Genomic DNA, 16,616 nt, shown 5'->3' on the forward strand with positions numbered 1-16,616 from the left:
TATCATGTGCCTCCGTTTTGCTGAGCCGGTGCATAGTTGATGGGGAGATTTGGCCCGGGTTGTGCTATTTTACCTCCCCGAGATGGCCAGTAACCTGTTGATTGAGGCAGCAGACGCCACTTGCTGCTGACAGCGAGTAATTGGACAGTGCGGGTCAAAATATTGCAGCGTGCCCCTGTCTCAACGACTGTGGAGCTGGTGAAAGTGAATTGCTGATGTGCTTTTGCCTCGTCTGAAATGAGACTAAGATTCGCTGTTACTTCGCAAGCTCGTGTTGCAGGTTTCTATTCTAATCTGAGCCAAATAAAGTGTCACTGCTCGGTTTTGAGGAACTTTCTGCAGCATCAGGACTAGAAAGAGGAGCGAGTGCAAGGCATTGTGCACACAATGTGCAAGAGAAAGAGGGCTTTGAGAAATTGTGTTGTGTTCATGGGGAATGTCAATGATTGCATATTTCTTGCGAAGAAGTTTGGGTTCGTTTTGAAAATGTTTCTGCCAAGTTTCGAACTGGGGAGCTTTTGCGTGTGAGGCAAACGTGATCACCACTACACTACAGAAACTCAACACACTTACAGCGCTGAGGAAGCTGCAAGTATTGTTAAACTATACAGTCTTAATCGATTTGTGGTGCTTGTTTCATTGAAATGCAATTCCACTGTGACATTTCGCAAGGCTGCAGAGGTATTGACCCAGCCATGGACGATCAGCAGTGCACAACACATCGCCAGTCCATTCAGGCCATCGTACCATGGCAGTTTTTTGAAAGACTTGCCATTTGGGCCCACTTCCTTAGCTCTGCTTTTCTTTGCCTCTCCTTTCATGCAATTATCCAATTCCCTTTTTTTAAAACTCTCCGTTAAGAAACTAAGTTTGTCAGAGGTGCAGCAGCTGCTGCAGTGTTAATGCACAGTGTGCCATCATTGACAAAGATTCCCTTCCCCAACCACACCAAGACATCCACTTGGGATTCTTGCCAACTTCTGGATTTCATTTCTCATTATTTACTGATTGCACTGACACATATTTGTGTTTTTAAACTCTTTATTTTGATCAAATGAGTCCTTATTTTGCTGAGATGCTACAAATAATGTAATTACCCTCGCAGTAGAATGCGTAACAGAGGCAGTTATATAATGGGGGCGGAGCTTCACTGCAGCTATATAATGTCCTGGTTGGACCCCACCTGGAGTCCTCTGCATAGTCTGGGCATGCCAATTTATATAGTATACAAATTGGCCTTGGTATACAGGGCAGTTCAGATCCAGCAGAATGTTTGCAGAGTTCAAATGGTTAGATTAGGAAGCCATGTCCCCTCTTCCACAGAGTCAGCTGTTGGTTTCCACCGGGTGCCTCACTTGTTTCTGAATTTCAAGGTGTGGAATGAAATGAAGCAACGTAACCCAAGTTTGCAATGCATTCCACGCAATCATCAAACACATCATTCCCGTCTTCCTCACCTTAGTTGCACAGCCCTCGAAACGTTGCAATCCATGTAACACAGTATTTGTTCCAGGTTTAGGCTTTCAGTAGGATTATAATAATATCTGTGCCCTCATCTTGAAATGAGATTCTCAGCAATATCCAACACAAATTGAATTGCATAGGTGACAGGCAAATATAAGAAAACAGGTCAGTATGCAACACAATTCCATGGTGCCCATTTTCAGATGCACAATAGTCATCTTTTCCAGCAAATGAAAGAATTTTTCAGTGAATCATTTGCAAAGTCAGAGTTAATGGCATTTGTGCTTTTCTTTCTTCTTGTTTTGCAACATACTGGCGCCTAAATCCAATTCATGTATATTCATGTTTATTGGGGAGACCAAACGCAGACTGGGTGACCGCTTTGCGGAATACGTCGGCTCAGTCCGCAAGCAGGACCCTGAGCTTCCGGTTGCTTGCCATTTCAAGACTGCCCACTGCTCTCATGCTCACATTTCTATCCTGGGATTGCCTCAGTGTTCCAGTGAACATCAACACAAGCTCGAAAAACAGCATCCCGTTGACCGATTAGTTTAGTTTGGTGATACAGCAGTGAAACAGGCCCTTCGGCCCACCGAGTCTGTGCTGACCATCAACGACCCATTTATACTAATCCGACACGAATTCCATATTCCTACCACATCCCCACCTTCCCTATATTTCCCTACCACCTCCCTATACGAGGGGCAATTTATAATGGCCAATTAACCTATCAAGCAGCCAGTCTTTGGCATGTGGGAAGAAACCGGAGCACCCAGAGGAATCCCACGCAGACACAGGGAGAACTTGCAAACAAGACGCAGGCAGTGCCCAGAATTGAAAGCGGGTCGCTGGAGCTGTGAGGCTGCGGTGTGAACCACTGCACACGAGAGCGTGCCGGACTGAATATTGAGTTCAATAATTCCAGAGCATGACGGGGCCCCCATTTTACTTTCATTTTTTGTTATTTTTCAATTTTTCATTTTTTACATGTTTTTGTATGTTTATTTTATTTCATCTTCGTTTGTTCAGTTTGCTTACCCACTGTTTTTTTTTCCTGTTTGTACTTGCTGCTGTTCAATTTTCAGTCCATTAACAGTCCTCTCTGTACTAATGCTTTGTCTTTCAACACACCATTAACATATTGTTTGCCTGTGCTCCATGACCTTCTGGTCAGCTATTCTGTGGCCTTGTCCAATCTACAACTTCTTTGTTATCTCTTGCTCCACCCCCGCTTTACTTGCTTCTAACCTTTGACATTTCTAATATTTGCCAGTTCTGAAGAAGGGTCACTGAGCCGAAATGTTAACTCTGCTTCTGTCTCCACAGATGCTGCCAGACCTGCTGAGTATTTCCAGAATTTCTTGTTTTTATTTCAGATTTCCAGCATCCACAGTATTTTGCTTTTATTCATGTATATTCTTCCTCGGTTCAATATGAAGGAGCGCTTTGATATTGAGCGGAGCCGCAGTGCATCTCATTTTCAACGCCACCTTGTTAGTGTTCCTGTTACTTGCCGAATGAAGAACAAAATAAAATGATAATTTGGCAGGTCTGCCTGTTTCCTTAGCTTCAGTTACAGAATCAGCTGTGTCCGTCTTTAAGGGAGGCAAAGTACTCCTCGCGGCTCTGCGTGACGCTGAATAGTTATGTTAATCTGCATCAATAAATCCAGGTATGTCTCTGTTACTGACGGAACAAAACGCTAATACGTCTGTGAGCGACTGTCATAACTTAAATAAATTTTCCCCCTCTGCGTGTCATGAACCTTTACCCCTTGTCATAATTGCGGCTGCATGTTAAGAGCTGGGTTATCAAGGTGCTTAAGACACCAAGAATCTGCTGCAGCAGTGGTTAAATTGAAAAGGATTTTTGCCCCTTTTACCCAAGAAGAAATGTTCAGGGGGAGCAATTTCCCCCAACTTGTTTCCACCGGAGATTCATCATTGCAACTCAAAGAAAGTTTCAGTCACTTGGGTGTTCTGTAAGAGCTGCTCGGAGGTTCAGTGACCCGGATATCATGTGCCTCCGTTTTGCTGAGCCGGTGCATAGTTGATGGGGAGATTTGGCCCGGGTTGTGCTATTTTACCTCCCCGAGATGGCCAGTAACCTGTTGATTGAGGCAGCAGACGCCACTTGCTGCTGACAGCGAGTAATTGGACAGTGCGGGTCAAAATATTGCAGCGTGCCCCTGTCTCAACGACTGTGGAGCTGGTGAAAGTGAATTGCTGATGTGCTTTTGCCTCGTCTGAAATGAGACTAAGATTCGCTGTTACTTCGCAAGCTCGTGTTGCAGGTTTCTATTCTAATCTGAGCCAAATAAAGTGTCACTGCTCGGTTTTGAGGAACTTTCTGCAGCATCAGGACTAGAAAGAGGAGCGAGTGCAAGGCATTGTGCACACAATGTGCAAGAGAAAGAGGGCTTTGAGAAATTGTGTTGTGTTCATGGGGAATGTCAATGATTGCATATTTCTTGCGAAGAAGTTTGGGTTCGTTTTGAAAATGTTTCTGCCAAGTTTCGAACTGGGGAGCTTTTGCGTGTGAGGCAAACGTGATCACCACTACACTACAGAAACTCAACACACTTACAGCGCTGAGGAAGCTGCAAGTATTGTTAAACTATACAGTCTTAATCGATTTGTGGTGCTTGTTTCATTGAAATGCAATTCCACTGTGACATTTCGCAAGGCTGCAGAGGTATTGACCCAGCCATGGACGATCAGCAGTGCACAACACATCGCCAGTCCATTCAGGCCATCGTACCATGGCAGTTTTTTGAAAGACTTGCCATTTGGGCCCACTTCCTTAGCTCTGCTTTTCTTTGCCTCTCCTTTCATGCAATTATCCAATTCCCTTTTTTTAAAACTCTCCCTTAAGAAACTAAGTTTGTCAGAGGTGCAGCAGCTGCTGCAGTGTTAATGCACAGTGTGCCATCATTGACAAAGATTCCCTTCCCCAACCACACCAAGACATCCACTTGGGATTCTTGCCAACTTCTGGATTTCATTTCTCATTATTTACTGATTGCACTGACACATATTTGTGTTTTTAAACTCTTTATTTTGATCAAATGAGTCCTTATTTTGCTGAGAAGCTACAAATAATGTAATTACCCTCGCAGTAGAATGCGTAACAGAGGCAGTTATATAATGGGGGCGGAGCTTCACTGCAGCTATATAATGTCCTGGTTGGACCCCACCTGGAGTCCTCTGCATAGTCTGGGCATGCCAATTTATATAGTATACAAATTGGCCTTGGTATACAGGGCAGTTCAGATCCAGCAGAATGTTTGCAGAGTTCAAATGGTTAGATTAGGAAGCCATGTCCCCTCTTCCACAGAGTCAGCTGTTGGTTTCCACCGGGTGCCTCACTTGTTTCTGAATTTCAAGGTGTGGAATGAAATGAAGCAACGTAACCCAAGTTTGCAATGCATTCCACGCAATCATCAAACACATCATTCCCGTCTTCCTCACCTTAGTTGCACAGCCCTCGAAACGTTGCAATCCATGTAACACAGTATTTGTTCCAGGTTTAGGCTTTCAGTAGGATTATAATAATATCTGTGCCCTCATCTTGAAATGAGATTCTCAGCAATATCCAACACAAATTGAATTGCATAGGTGACAGGCAAATATAAGAAAACAGGTCAGTATGCAACACAATTCCATGGTGCCCATTTTCAGATGCACAATAGTCATCTTTTCCAGCAAATGAAAGAATTTTTCAGTGAATCATTTGCAAAGTCAGAGTTAATGGCATTTGTGCTTTTCTTTCTTCTTGTTTTGCAACATACTGGCGCCTAAATCCAATTCATGTATATTCATGTTTATTGGGGAGACCAAACGCAGACTGGGTGACCGCTTTGCGGAATACGTCGGCTCAGTCCGCAAGCAGGACCCTGAGCTTCCGGTTGCTTGCCATTTCAAGACTGCCCACTGCTCTCATGCTCACATTTCTATCCTGGGATTGCCTCAGTGTTCCAGTGAACATCAACACAAGCTCGAAAAACAGCATCCCGTTGACCGATTAGTTTAGTTTGGTGATACAGCAGTGAAACAGGCCCTTCGGCCCACCGAGTCTGTGCTGACCATCAACCACCCATTTATACTAATCCGACACGAATTCCATATTCCTACCACATCCCCACCTTCCCTATATTTCCCTACCACCTCCCTATACGAGGGGCAATTTATAATGGCCAATTAACCTATCAAGCAGCCAGTCTTTGGCATGTGGGAGGAAACCGGAGCACCCAGAGGAATCCCACGCAGACACAGGGAGAACTTGCAAACAAGACGCAGGCAGTGCCCAGAATTGAAAGCGGGTCGCTGGAGCTGTGAGGCTGCGGTGTGAACCACTGCACACGAGAGCGTGCCGGACTGAATATTGAGTTCAATAATTCCAGAGCATGACGGGGCCCCCATTTTACTTTCATTTTTTGTTATTTTTCAATTTTTCATTTTTTACATGTTTTTGTATGTTTATTTTATTTCATCTTCGTTTGTTCAGTTTGCTTACCCACTGTTTTTTTTCCTGTTTGTACTTGCTGCTGTTCAATTTTCAGTCCATTAACAGTCCTCTCTGTACTAATGCTTTGTCTTTCAACACACCATTAACATATTGTTTGCCTTTGCTCCATGACCTTCTGGTCAGCTATTCTGTGGCCTTGTCCAATCTACAACTTCTTTGTTATCTCTTGCTCCACCCCCGCTTTACTTGCTTCTAACCATTGACATTTCTAATATTTGCCAGTTCTGAAGAAGGGTCACTGAGCCGAAATGTTAACTCTGCTTCTGTCTCCACAGATGCTGCCAGACCTGCTGAGTATTTCCAGAATTTCTTGTTTTTATTTCAGATTTCCAGCATCCACAGTATTTTGCTTTTATTCATGTATATTCTTCCTCAGTTCAATATGAAGGAGCGCTTTGATATTGAGCGGAGCCGCAGTGCATCTCATTTTCAACGCCACCTTGTTAGTGTTCCTGTTACTTGCCGAATGAAGAACAAAATAAAATGATAATTTGGCAGGTCTGCCTGTTTCCTTAGCTTCAGTTACAGAATCAGCTGTGTCCGTCTTTAAGGGAGGCAAAGTACTCCTCGCGGCTCTGCGTGACGCTGAATAGTTATGTTAATCTGCATCAATAAATCCAGGTATGTCTCTGTTACTGACGGAACAAAACGCTAATAAATCTGTGAGCGACTGTCATAACTTAAATAACTTTTTCCCCTCTGCGTGTCATGAACCTTTACCCCTTGTCATAATTGCGGCTGCATGTTAAGAGCTGGGTTATCAAGGTGCTTAAGACACCAAGAATCTGCTGCAGCAGTGGTTAAATTGAAAAGGATTTTTGCCCCTTTTACCCAAGAAGAAATGTTCAGGAGGAGCAATTTCCCCCAACTTGTTTCCACCGGAGATTCATCATTGCAACTCAAAGAAAGTTTCAGTCACTTGGGTGTTCTGCAAGAGCTGCTCGGAGGTACAGTGACCCGGATATCATGTGCCTCCGTTTTGCTGAGCCGGTGCATAGTTGATGGGGAGATTTGGCCCGGGTTGTGCTATTTTACCTCCCCGAGATGGCCAGTAACCTGTTGATTGAGGCAGCAGACGCCACTTGCTGCTGACAGCGAGTAATTGGACAGTGCGGGTCAAAATATTGCAGCGTGCCCCTGTCTCAACGACTGTGGAGCTGGTGAAAGTGAATTGCTGATGTGCTTTTGCCTCGTCTGAAATGAGACTAAGATTCGCTGTTACTTAGCAAGCTCGTGTTGCAGGTTTCTATTCTAATCTGAGCCAAATAAAGTGTCACTGCTCGGTTTTGAGGAACTTTCTGCAGCATCTGGACTAGAAAAAGGAGCGAGTGCAAGGCATTGTGCACACAATGTGCAAGAGAAAGAGGGCTTTGAGAAATTGTGTTGTGTTCATGGGGAATGTCAATGATTGCATATTTCTTGCGAAGAAGTTTGGGTTCGTTTTGAAAATGTTTCGGCCCAGTTTCGAACTGTGGACCTTTTCGTGTGAGGCAAACGTGATCACCACTACACTACAGAAACTCAACACACTTACAGCGCTGAGGAAGCTGCAAGTATTGTTAAACTATACAGTCTTAATCGATTTGTGGTGCTTGTTTCATTCAAATGCAATTCCACTGTGACATTTCGCAAGGCTGCAGAGGTATTGACCCAGCCATGGACGATCAGCAGTGCACAACACATCGCCAGTCCATTCAGGCCATCGTACCATGGCAGTTTTTTGAAAGACTTGCCATTTGGGCCCACTTCCTTAGCTCTGCTTTTCTTTGCCTCTCCTTTCATGCAATTATCCAATTCCCTTTTTTTAAAACTCTCCCTTAAGAAACTAAGTTTGTCAGAGGTGCAGCAGCTGCTGCAGTGTTAATGCACAGTGTGCCATCATTGACAAAGATTCCCTTCCCCAACCACACCAAGACATCCACTTGGGATTCTTGCCAAGTTCTGGATTTCATTTCTCATTATTTACTGATTGCACTGACACATATTTGTGTTTTTAAACTCTTTATTTTGATCAAATGAGTCCTTATTTTGCTGAGATGCTACAAACAATGTGATTACCCTCGCAGTAGAATGCGTAACAGAGGCAGTTATATAATGGGGGCGAAGCTTCACTGCAGCTATATAATGTCCTGGTTGGACCCCACCTGGAGTCCTCTGCATAGTCTGGGCATGCCAATTTATATAGTATACAAATTGGCCTTGGTATACAGGGCAGTTCAGATCCAGCAGAATGTTTGCAGAGTTCAAATGGTTAGATTAGGAAGCCATGTCCCCTCTTCCACAGAGACAGCTGTTGGTTTCCACCTGGTGCCTCACTTGTTTCTGAATTTCAAGGTGTAGAATGAAATCAAGCAACGTAACCCAAGTTTGCAATGCATTCCACGCAATCATCAAACACATCATTCCTGTCTTCCTCACCTTAGCTGCACAGCCCTCGAAACGTTGCAATCCATGTAACACAGCATTTGTTCCAGGTTTAGGCTTTTTGTAGGATTATAATAATATCTGTGCCCTCATCTTGAAATGAGATTCTCAGCAATATCCAACACAAATTGAATTGCATAGATAACAGGCAAATATAGGAAAACAGGTCAGTATGCAACACAATTCCATGGTGCCCATTTTCAGATGCACAATAGTCATCTTTTCCAACAAATGAAAGAATTTTTCAGTGAATCATTTGCAAAGTCAGAGTTAATGGCATTTGTGCTTTTCTTTCTTCTTGTTTTGCAACATACTGGCGCCTAAATCCAATTCATGTATATTCATGTTTATTGGGGAGACCAAACGCAGACTGGGTGACCGCTTTGCGGAATACGTCGGCTCAGTCCGCACGCAGGACCCTGAGCTTCCGGTTGCTTGCCATTTCAAGACTGCCCACTGCTCTCATGCTCACATCTCTATCCTGGGATTGCCTCAGTGTTCCAGTGAACATCAACACAAGCTCGAAAAACAGCATCCCGTTGACCGATTAGTTTAGTTTGGTGATACAGCAGTGAAACAGGCCCTTCGGCCCACCGAGTCTGTGCTGACCATCGACCACCCATTCATACTAATCCGACACGAATTCCATTTTCCTACCACATCCCCACCTTCCCTAGATTTCCCTACCACCTCCCGATACGAGGGGCAATTTATAATGGCCAATTAACCTATCAAGCAGCCAGTCTTTGGCATGTGGGAGGAAACCGGAGCACCCAGAGGAATCCCACGCAGACACAGGGAGAACTTGCAAACACCACGCAGGCAGTGCCCAGAATTGAAAGCGGGTCGCTGGAGCTGTGAGGCTGCGGTGTGAACCACTGCACACGAGAGCGTGCCGGACTGAATATTGAGTTCAATAATTCCAGAGCATGACGGGGCCCCCATTTTACTTTCATTTTTTGTTATTTTTCATTTTTACATTATTTACATTTTTTTGTATGTTTATTTTATTTCATCTTAGTTTGTTCAGTTTGCTTACCCACTGTTTTTTTTCCTGTTTGTACTTGCTGCTCTTCAATTTTCAGTCCATTAACAGTCCTCTCTGTACTAATGCTTTGTCTTTCAACACACCATTAACATATTGTTTGCCTTTGCTCCATGACCTTCTGGTCAGCTATTCTGTGGCCTTGTCCAATCTACACCTTCTCCTTTGTTATCTCTTGCTCCACCCCCGCTTTACTTGCTTCTAACCTTTGACATTTCTAATATTTGCCAGTTCTGAAGAAGGGTCACTGAGCCGAAATGTTAACTCTGCTTCTGTCTCCACAGATGCTGCCAGTCGTGCTGAGTATTTCCAGAATTTCTGGTTTTTATTTCAGATTTCCAGCATCCACAGTATTTTGCTTTTATTCATGTATATTCTTCCTCGGTTCAATATGAAGGAGCGCTTTGATATTGAGCGGAGCCGCAGTGCATCTCATTTTCAACGCCACCTTGTTAGTGTTCCTGTTACTTGCCGAATGAAGAACAAAATAAAATGATAATTTGGCAGGTCTGCCTGTTTCCTTAGCTTCAGTTACAGAATCAGCTGTGTCCGTCTTTAAGGGAGGCAAAGTACTCCTAGCGGCTCTGCGTGACGCTGAATAGTTATGTTAATCTGCATCAATAAATCCAGGTATGTCTCTGTTACTGACTGAACAAAACGCTAATAAATCTGTGAGCGACTGTCAGAACTTAAATAACTTTTTCCCCTCTGCGTGTCATGAACCTTTACCCCTTGTCATAATTGCGGCGGCATGTTAAGAGCTGGGTTATCAAGGTGCTTAAGACACCAAGAATCTGCTGCAGCAGTGGTTAAATTGAAAAGGATTTTTGCCCCTTTTACCCAAGAAGAAATGTTCAGGAGGAGCAATTTCCCCCAACTTGTTTCCACCGGAGATTCATCATTGCAACTCAAAGAAAGTTTCAGTCACTTGGGTGTTCTGCAAGAGCTGCTCGGAGGTTCAGTGACCCGGATATCATGTGCCTCCGTTTTGCTGAGCCGGTGCATAGTTGATGGGGAGACTTGGCCCGGGTTGTGCTATTTTACCTCCCCGAGATGGCCAGTAACCTGTTGATTGAGGCAGCAGACGCCACTTGCTGCTGACAGCGAGTAATTGGACAGTGCGGGTCAAAATATTGCAGCTTGCCCCTGTCTCAACGACTGTGGAGCTGGTGAAAGTGAATTGCTGATGTGCTTTTGCCTCGTCTGAAATGAGACTAAGATTCGCTGTTACTTAGCAAGCTCGTGTTGCAGGTTTCTATTCTCATCTGAGCCAAATAAAGTGTCACTGCTCGGTTTTGCGGAACTTTCTGCAGCATCAGGACGAGAAAGAGGAGCGAGTGCAAGGCATTGTGCACACAATGTGCAAGAGAAAGAGGGCTTTGAGAAATTGTGTTGTGTTCATGGGGAATGTCAATGATTGCATATTTCTTGCGAAGAAGTTTGGGTTCGTTTTGAAAATGTTACTGCGCAGTTTCGAACTGGGGACCTTTGGCGTGTTAAGTAAACGTGATCACCACTACACTACAGAAACTCAGCACGTTACAACGCTGAGGAAGCTGCAAGTATTGTTAAACTATACAGTCTTAATCGATTTGTGGTGCTTGTTTCATTGAAATGCAATTCCACTGTGACATTTCGCAAGGCTGCAGAGGTATTGACCCAGCCATGGACGATCAGCAGTGCACAACACATCGCCAGTCCATTCAGGCCATCGTACCATTGCCAGTTTTTTCAAAGACTTGCCACTTGGGCCCACTTCCTTAGCTCTGCTTTTCTTTGCCTCTCCTTTCATGCAATTATCCAATTCCCTTTTTTAAAAACTCTCCCTTAAGAAACTAAGTTTGTAAGAGGTGCAGCAGCTGCTGCAGTGTTAATGCACAGTGTGCCATCATTGACAAAGATTCCCTTCCCCAACCACACCAAGACATCCACTTGGGATTCTTGCCAACTTCTGGATTTCATTTCTCATTATTTACTGATTGCACTGACACATATTTGTGTTTTTAAACTCTTTATTTTGATCAAATGAGTCCTTATTTTGCTGAGTTGCTACATACAATGTGATTACCCTCGCAGTAGAATGCGTAACAGAGGCAGTTATATAATTGGGGTGAAGCTTCACTGCAGCTATATAATGTCCTGGTTGGACCCCACCTGGAGTCCTCTGCATAGTCTGGGCATGCCAATCTATATAGTATACAAATTGGCCTTGGTATACAGGGCAGTTCAGATCCAGCAGAATGTTTGCAGAGTTCAAATGGTTAGATTAGGAAGCCATGTCCCCTCTTCCACAGAGACAGCTGTTGGTTTCCACCTGGTGCCTCACTTGTTTCTGAATTTCAAGGTGTAGAATGAAATCAAGCAACGTAACCCAAGTTTGCAATGCATTCCACGCAATCATCAAACACATCATTCCTGTCTTCCTCACCTTAGCTGCACAGCCCTCGAAACGTTGCAATCCATATAACACAGTATTTGTTCCAGGTTTATGCTTTCAGTAGGATTATAATAATATCTGTGCCCTCATCTTGAAATGAGATTCTCAGCAATATCCAACACAAATTGAATTGCATAGATGACAGGCAAATATAGGAAAACAGGTCAGTATGCAACACAATTCCATGGTGCCCATTTTCAGATGCACAATAGTCATCTTTTCCAGCAAATGAAAGAATTTTTCAGTGAATCATTTGCAAAGTCTGAGTTAATGGCATTTGTGCTTTTCTTTCTTCTTGTTTTGCAACATACTGGCGCCTAAATCCAATTCATGTATATTCATGTTGATTGGGGAGACCAAACGCAGACTGGGTGACCGCTTTGCGGAATACGTCGGCTCAGTCCGCAAGCAGGACCCTGAGCTTCCGGTTGCTTGCCATTTCAAGACTGCCCACTGCTCTCATGCTCACATCTCTATCCTGGGATTGCCTCAGTGTTCCAGTGAACATCAACACAAGCTCGAAAAGCAGCATCCCGTTGACCGATTAGTTTAGTTTGGTGATACAGCAGTGAAACAGGCCCTTCGGCCCACCGAGTCTGTGCTGACCATCGACCACCCATTTATACTAATCCGACACGAATTCCATATTCCTACCACATCCCCACCTTCCCTATATTTCCCTGCCACCTCCCTATACGAGGGGCAATTTATAATGGCCAATTAACCTATCAAGCAGCCAGTCTTTGGCATGTGGGAGGAAACCGGAGCACCCAGAGGAATCCCACGCAGACACAGGGAGAACTTGCAAACACCACGCAGGCAGTGCCCAGAATTGAAAGCGGGTCGCTGGAGCTGTGAGGCTGCAGTGTGAACCACTGCACACGAGAGCGTGCCGGACTGAATATTGAGTTCAATAATTCCAGAGCATGACGGGGCCCCCATTTTACTTTCATTTTTTGTTATTTTTCATTTTTACATTTTTTACATTTTTTTGTATGTTTATTTTATTTCATCTTAGTTTGTTCAGTTTGCTTACCCACTGTTTTTTTTCCTGTTTGTACTTGCTGCTGTTCAATTTTCAGTCCATTAACAGTCCTCTCTGTACTAATGCTTTGTCTTTCAACACACCATTAACATATTGTTTGCCTTTGCTCCATGACCTTCTGGTCAGCTATTCTGTGGCCTTGTCCAATCTACACCTTCTCCTTTGTTATCTCTTGCTCCACCCCCGCTTTACTTGCTTCTAACCTTTGACATTTCTAATATTTGCCAGTTCTGAAGAAGGGTCACTGAGCCGAAATGTTAACTCTGCTTCTGTCTCCACAGATGCTGCCAGTCGTGCTGAGTATTTCCAGAATTTCTTGTTTTTATTTCAGATTTCCAGCATCCACAGTATTTTGCTTTTATTCATGTATATTCTTCCTCGGTTCAATATGAAGGAGCGCTTTGATATTGAGCGGAGCCGCAGTGCATCTCATTTTCAACGCCACCTTGTTAGTGTTCCTGTTACTTGCCGAATGAAGAACAAAATAAAATAATAATTTGGCAGGTCTGCCTGTTTCCTTAGCTTCAGTTACAGAATCAGCCGTGTCCGTCTTTAAGGGAGGCAAAGTACTCCTAGCGGCTCTGCGTGACGCTGAATATTTATGTTAATCTGCATCAATAAATCCAGGTATGTCTCTGTTACTGACTGAACAAAACGCTATTAAATCTGTGAGCGACTGTCATAACTTAAATAACTTTTTCCCCTCTGCGTGTCATGAACCTTCACCCCTTGTCATAATTGCGGCTGCATGTTAAGAGCTGGGTTATCAAGGTGCTTAAGACACCAAGAATCTGCTGCAGCAGTGGTTAAATTGAAAAGGATTTTTGCCCCTTTTACCCAAGAAGAAATGTTCAGGAGGAGCAATTTCCCCCAACTTGTTTCCACCGGAGATTCATCATTGCAACTCAAAGAAAGTTTCAGTCACTTGGGTGTTCTGTAAGAGCTGCTCGGAGGTTCAGTGACCCGGATATCATGTGCCTACGTTTTGCTGAGCCGGTGCTTGGTTGATGGGGAGATTTGGCCCGGGTTGTGCTATTTTACCTCCCCGAGATGGCCAGTAACCTGTTGATTGAGGCAGCAGACGCCACTTGCTGCTGACAGCGAGTAATTGGACAGTGCGGGTCAAAATATTGCAGCGTGCCCCTGTCTCAACGACTGTGGAGCTGGTGAAAGTGAATTGCTGATGTGCTTTTGCCTCGTCTGAAATGAGACTAAGATTCGCTGTTACTTAGCAAGCTCGTGTTGCAGGTTTCTATTCTCATCTGAGCCAAATAAAGTGTCACTGCTCGGTTTTGCGGAACTTTCTGCAGCATCAGGACTAGAAAGAGGAGCGAGTGCAAGGCATTGTGCACACAATGTGCAAGAGAAAGAGGGCTTTGAGAAATTGTGTTGTGTTCATGGGGAATGTCAATGATTGCATATTTCTTGCGAAGAAGTTTGGGTTGGTTTTGAAAATGTTTCTGCCCAGTTTCGAACTGGGGACCTTTTGCGTGTTAGGCAAACGTGATCACCACTACACTACAGAAACTCAACACGTTACAGCGCTGAGGAAGCTGCAAGTATTGTTAAACTATACAGTCTTAATCGATTTGTGGTGCTTGTTTCATTGAAATGCAATTCCACTGTGACATTTCGCAAGGCTGCAGAGGTATTGACCCAGCCATGGACGATCAGCAGTGCACAACACATCGCCAGTCCATTCAGGCCATCGTACCATTGCCAGTTTTTTCAAAGACTTGCCACTTGGGCCCACTTCCTTAGCTCTGCTTTTCTTTGCCTCTCCTTTCATGCAATTATCCAATTCCCTTTTTTTAAAACTCTCCCTGAAGAAACTAAGTTTGTAAGAGGTGCAGCAGCTGCTGCAGTGTTAATGCACAGTGTGCCATCATTGACAAAGATTCCCTTCCCCAACCACACCAAGACATCCACTTGGGATTCTTGCCAACTTCTGGATTTCATTTCTCATTATTTACTGATTGCACTGACACATATTTGTGTTTTTAAACTCTTTAGTTTGATCAAATGAGTCCTTATTTTGCTGAGATGCTACAAACAATGTGATTACCCTCGCAGTAGAATGCGTAACAGAGGCAGTTATATAATGGGGGCGAAGCTTCACTGCAGCTATATAATGTCCTGGTTGGACCCCACCTGGAGTCCTCTGCATAGTCTGGGCATGCCAATTTATATAGTATACAAATTGGCCTTGGTATACAGGGCAGTTCAGATCCAGCAGAATGTTTGCAGAGTTCAAATGGTTAGATTAGGAAGCCATGTCCCCTCTTCCACAGAGACAGCTGTTGGTTTCCACCTGGTGCCTCACTTGTTTCTGAATTTCAAGGTGTAGAATGAAATCAAGCAACGTAACCCAAGTTTGCAATGCATTCCACGCAATCGTCAAACACATCATTCCTGTCTTCCTCACCTTAGCTGCACAGCCCTCGAAACGTTGCAATCCATGTAACACAGTATTTGTTCCAGGTTTAGGCTTTCAGTCGGATTATAATAATATCTGTGCCCTCATCTTGAAATGAGATTCTCAGCAATATCCAACACAAATTGAATTGCATAGATGACAGGTAAATATAGGAAAACAGGTCAGTATGCAACACAATTCCATGGTGCCCATTTTCAGATGCACAATAGTCATCTTTTCCAGCAAATGAAAGAATTTTTCAGTGAATCATTTGCAAAGTCAGAGTTAATGGCATTTGTGCTTTTCTTTCTTCTTGTTTTGCAACATACTGGCGCCTAAATCCAATTCATGTATATTCATGTTTATTGGGGAGACCAAACGCAGACTGGGTGACCGCTTTGCGGAAGACGTCGGCTCAGTCCGCAAGCAGGACCCTGAGCTTCCGGTTGCTTGCCATTTCAAGACTGCCCACTGCTCTCATGCTCACATCTCTATCCTGGGATTGCCTCAGTGTTCCAGTGAACATCAACACAAGCTCGAAAAACAGCATCCCGTTGACCGATTAGTTTAGTTTGGTGATACAGCAGTGAAACAGGCCCTTCGGCCCACCGAGTCTGTGCTGACCATCGACCACCCATTTATACTAATCCGACACGAATTCCATATTCCTAACACATCCCCACCTTCCCTATATTTCCCTGCCACCTCCCTATACGAGGGGCAATTTATAATGGCCAATTAACCTATCAAGCAGCCAGTCTTTGGCATGTGGGAGGAAACCGGAGCACCCAGAGGAATCCCACGCAGACACAGGGAGAACTTGCAAACACCACGCAGGCAGTGCCCAGAATTGAAAGCGGGTCGCTGGAGCTGTGAGGCTGCGGTGTGAACCACTGCACACGAGAGCGTGCCGGACTGAATATTGAGTTCAATAATTCCAGAGCATGACGGGGCCCCCATTTTACTTTCATTTTTTGTTATTTTTCATTTTTACATTTTTTACATTTTTTTGTATGTTTATTTTATTTCATCTTAGTTTGTTCAGTTTGCTTACCCACTGTTTTTTTTCCTGTTTGTACTTGCTGCTGTTCAATTTTCAGTCCATTAACAGTCCTCTCTGTACTAATGCTTTGTCTTTCAACACACCATTAACATATTGTTTGCCTTTGCTCCATGACCTTCTGGTCAGCTATTCTGTGGCCTTGTCCAATCTACACCTTCTCCTTTGTTATCTCTTGCTCCACCCCCGCTTTACTTG

General features: G+C 44.1%; 3 non-coding genes across 3 annotated transcripts; all 3 read right to left on the bottom strand.

Moving 5' to 3' along the window:
* Window positions 1-487: 487 nt before the first annotated feature.
* On the bottom strand, window positions 488-560 carry trnav-cac (transfer RNA valine (anticodon CAC)). Its single transcript has one exon. It is a non-coding gene; the product is annotated as a tRNA-Val (tRNA).
* A 3,404-nt stretch (window positions 561-3,964) lies between these two features.
* On the bottom strand, window positions 3,965-4,037 carry trnav-cac (transfer RNA valine (anticodon CAC)). The gene has a single exon. It is a non-coding gene; the product is annotated as a tRNA-Val (tRNA).
* Window positions 4,038-14,397: 10,360 nt separating this feature from the next.
* Window positions 14,398-14,470, bottom strand: trnav-aac (transfer RNA valine (anticodon AAC)). Its single transcript has one exon. It is a non-coding gene; the product is annotated as a tRNA-Val (tRNA).
* Window positions 14,471-16,616: the final 2,146 nt, after the last annotated feature.

This window comes from Heterodontus francisci, chromosome 22, assembly GCF_036365525.1.
Source record: "Heterodontus francisci isolate sHetFra1 chromosome 22, sHetFra1.hap1, whole genome shotgun sequence".
Classification (NCBI taxonomy): Eukaryota; Metazoa; Chordata; class Chondrichthyes; order Heterodontiformes; family Heterodontidae; genus Heterodontus; species Heterodontus francisci.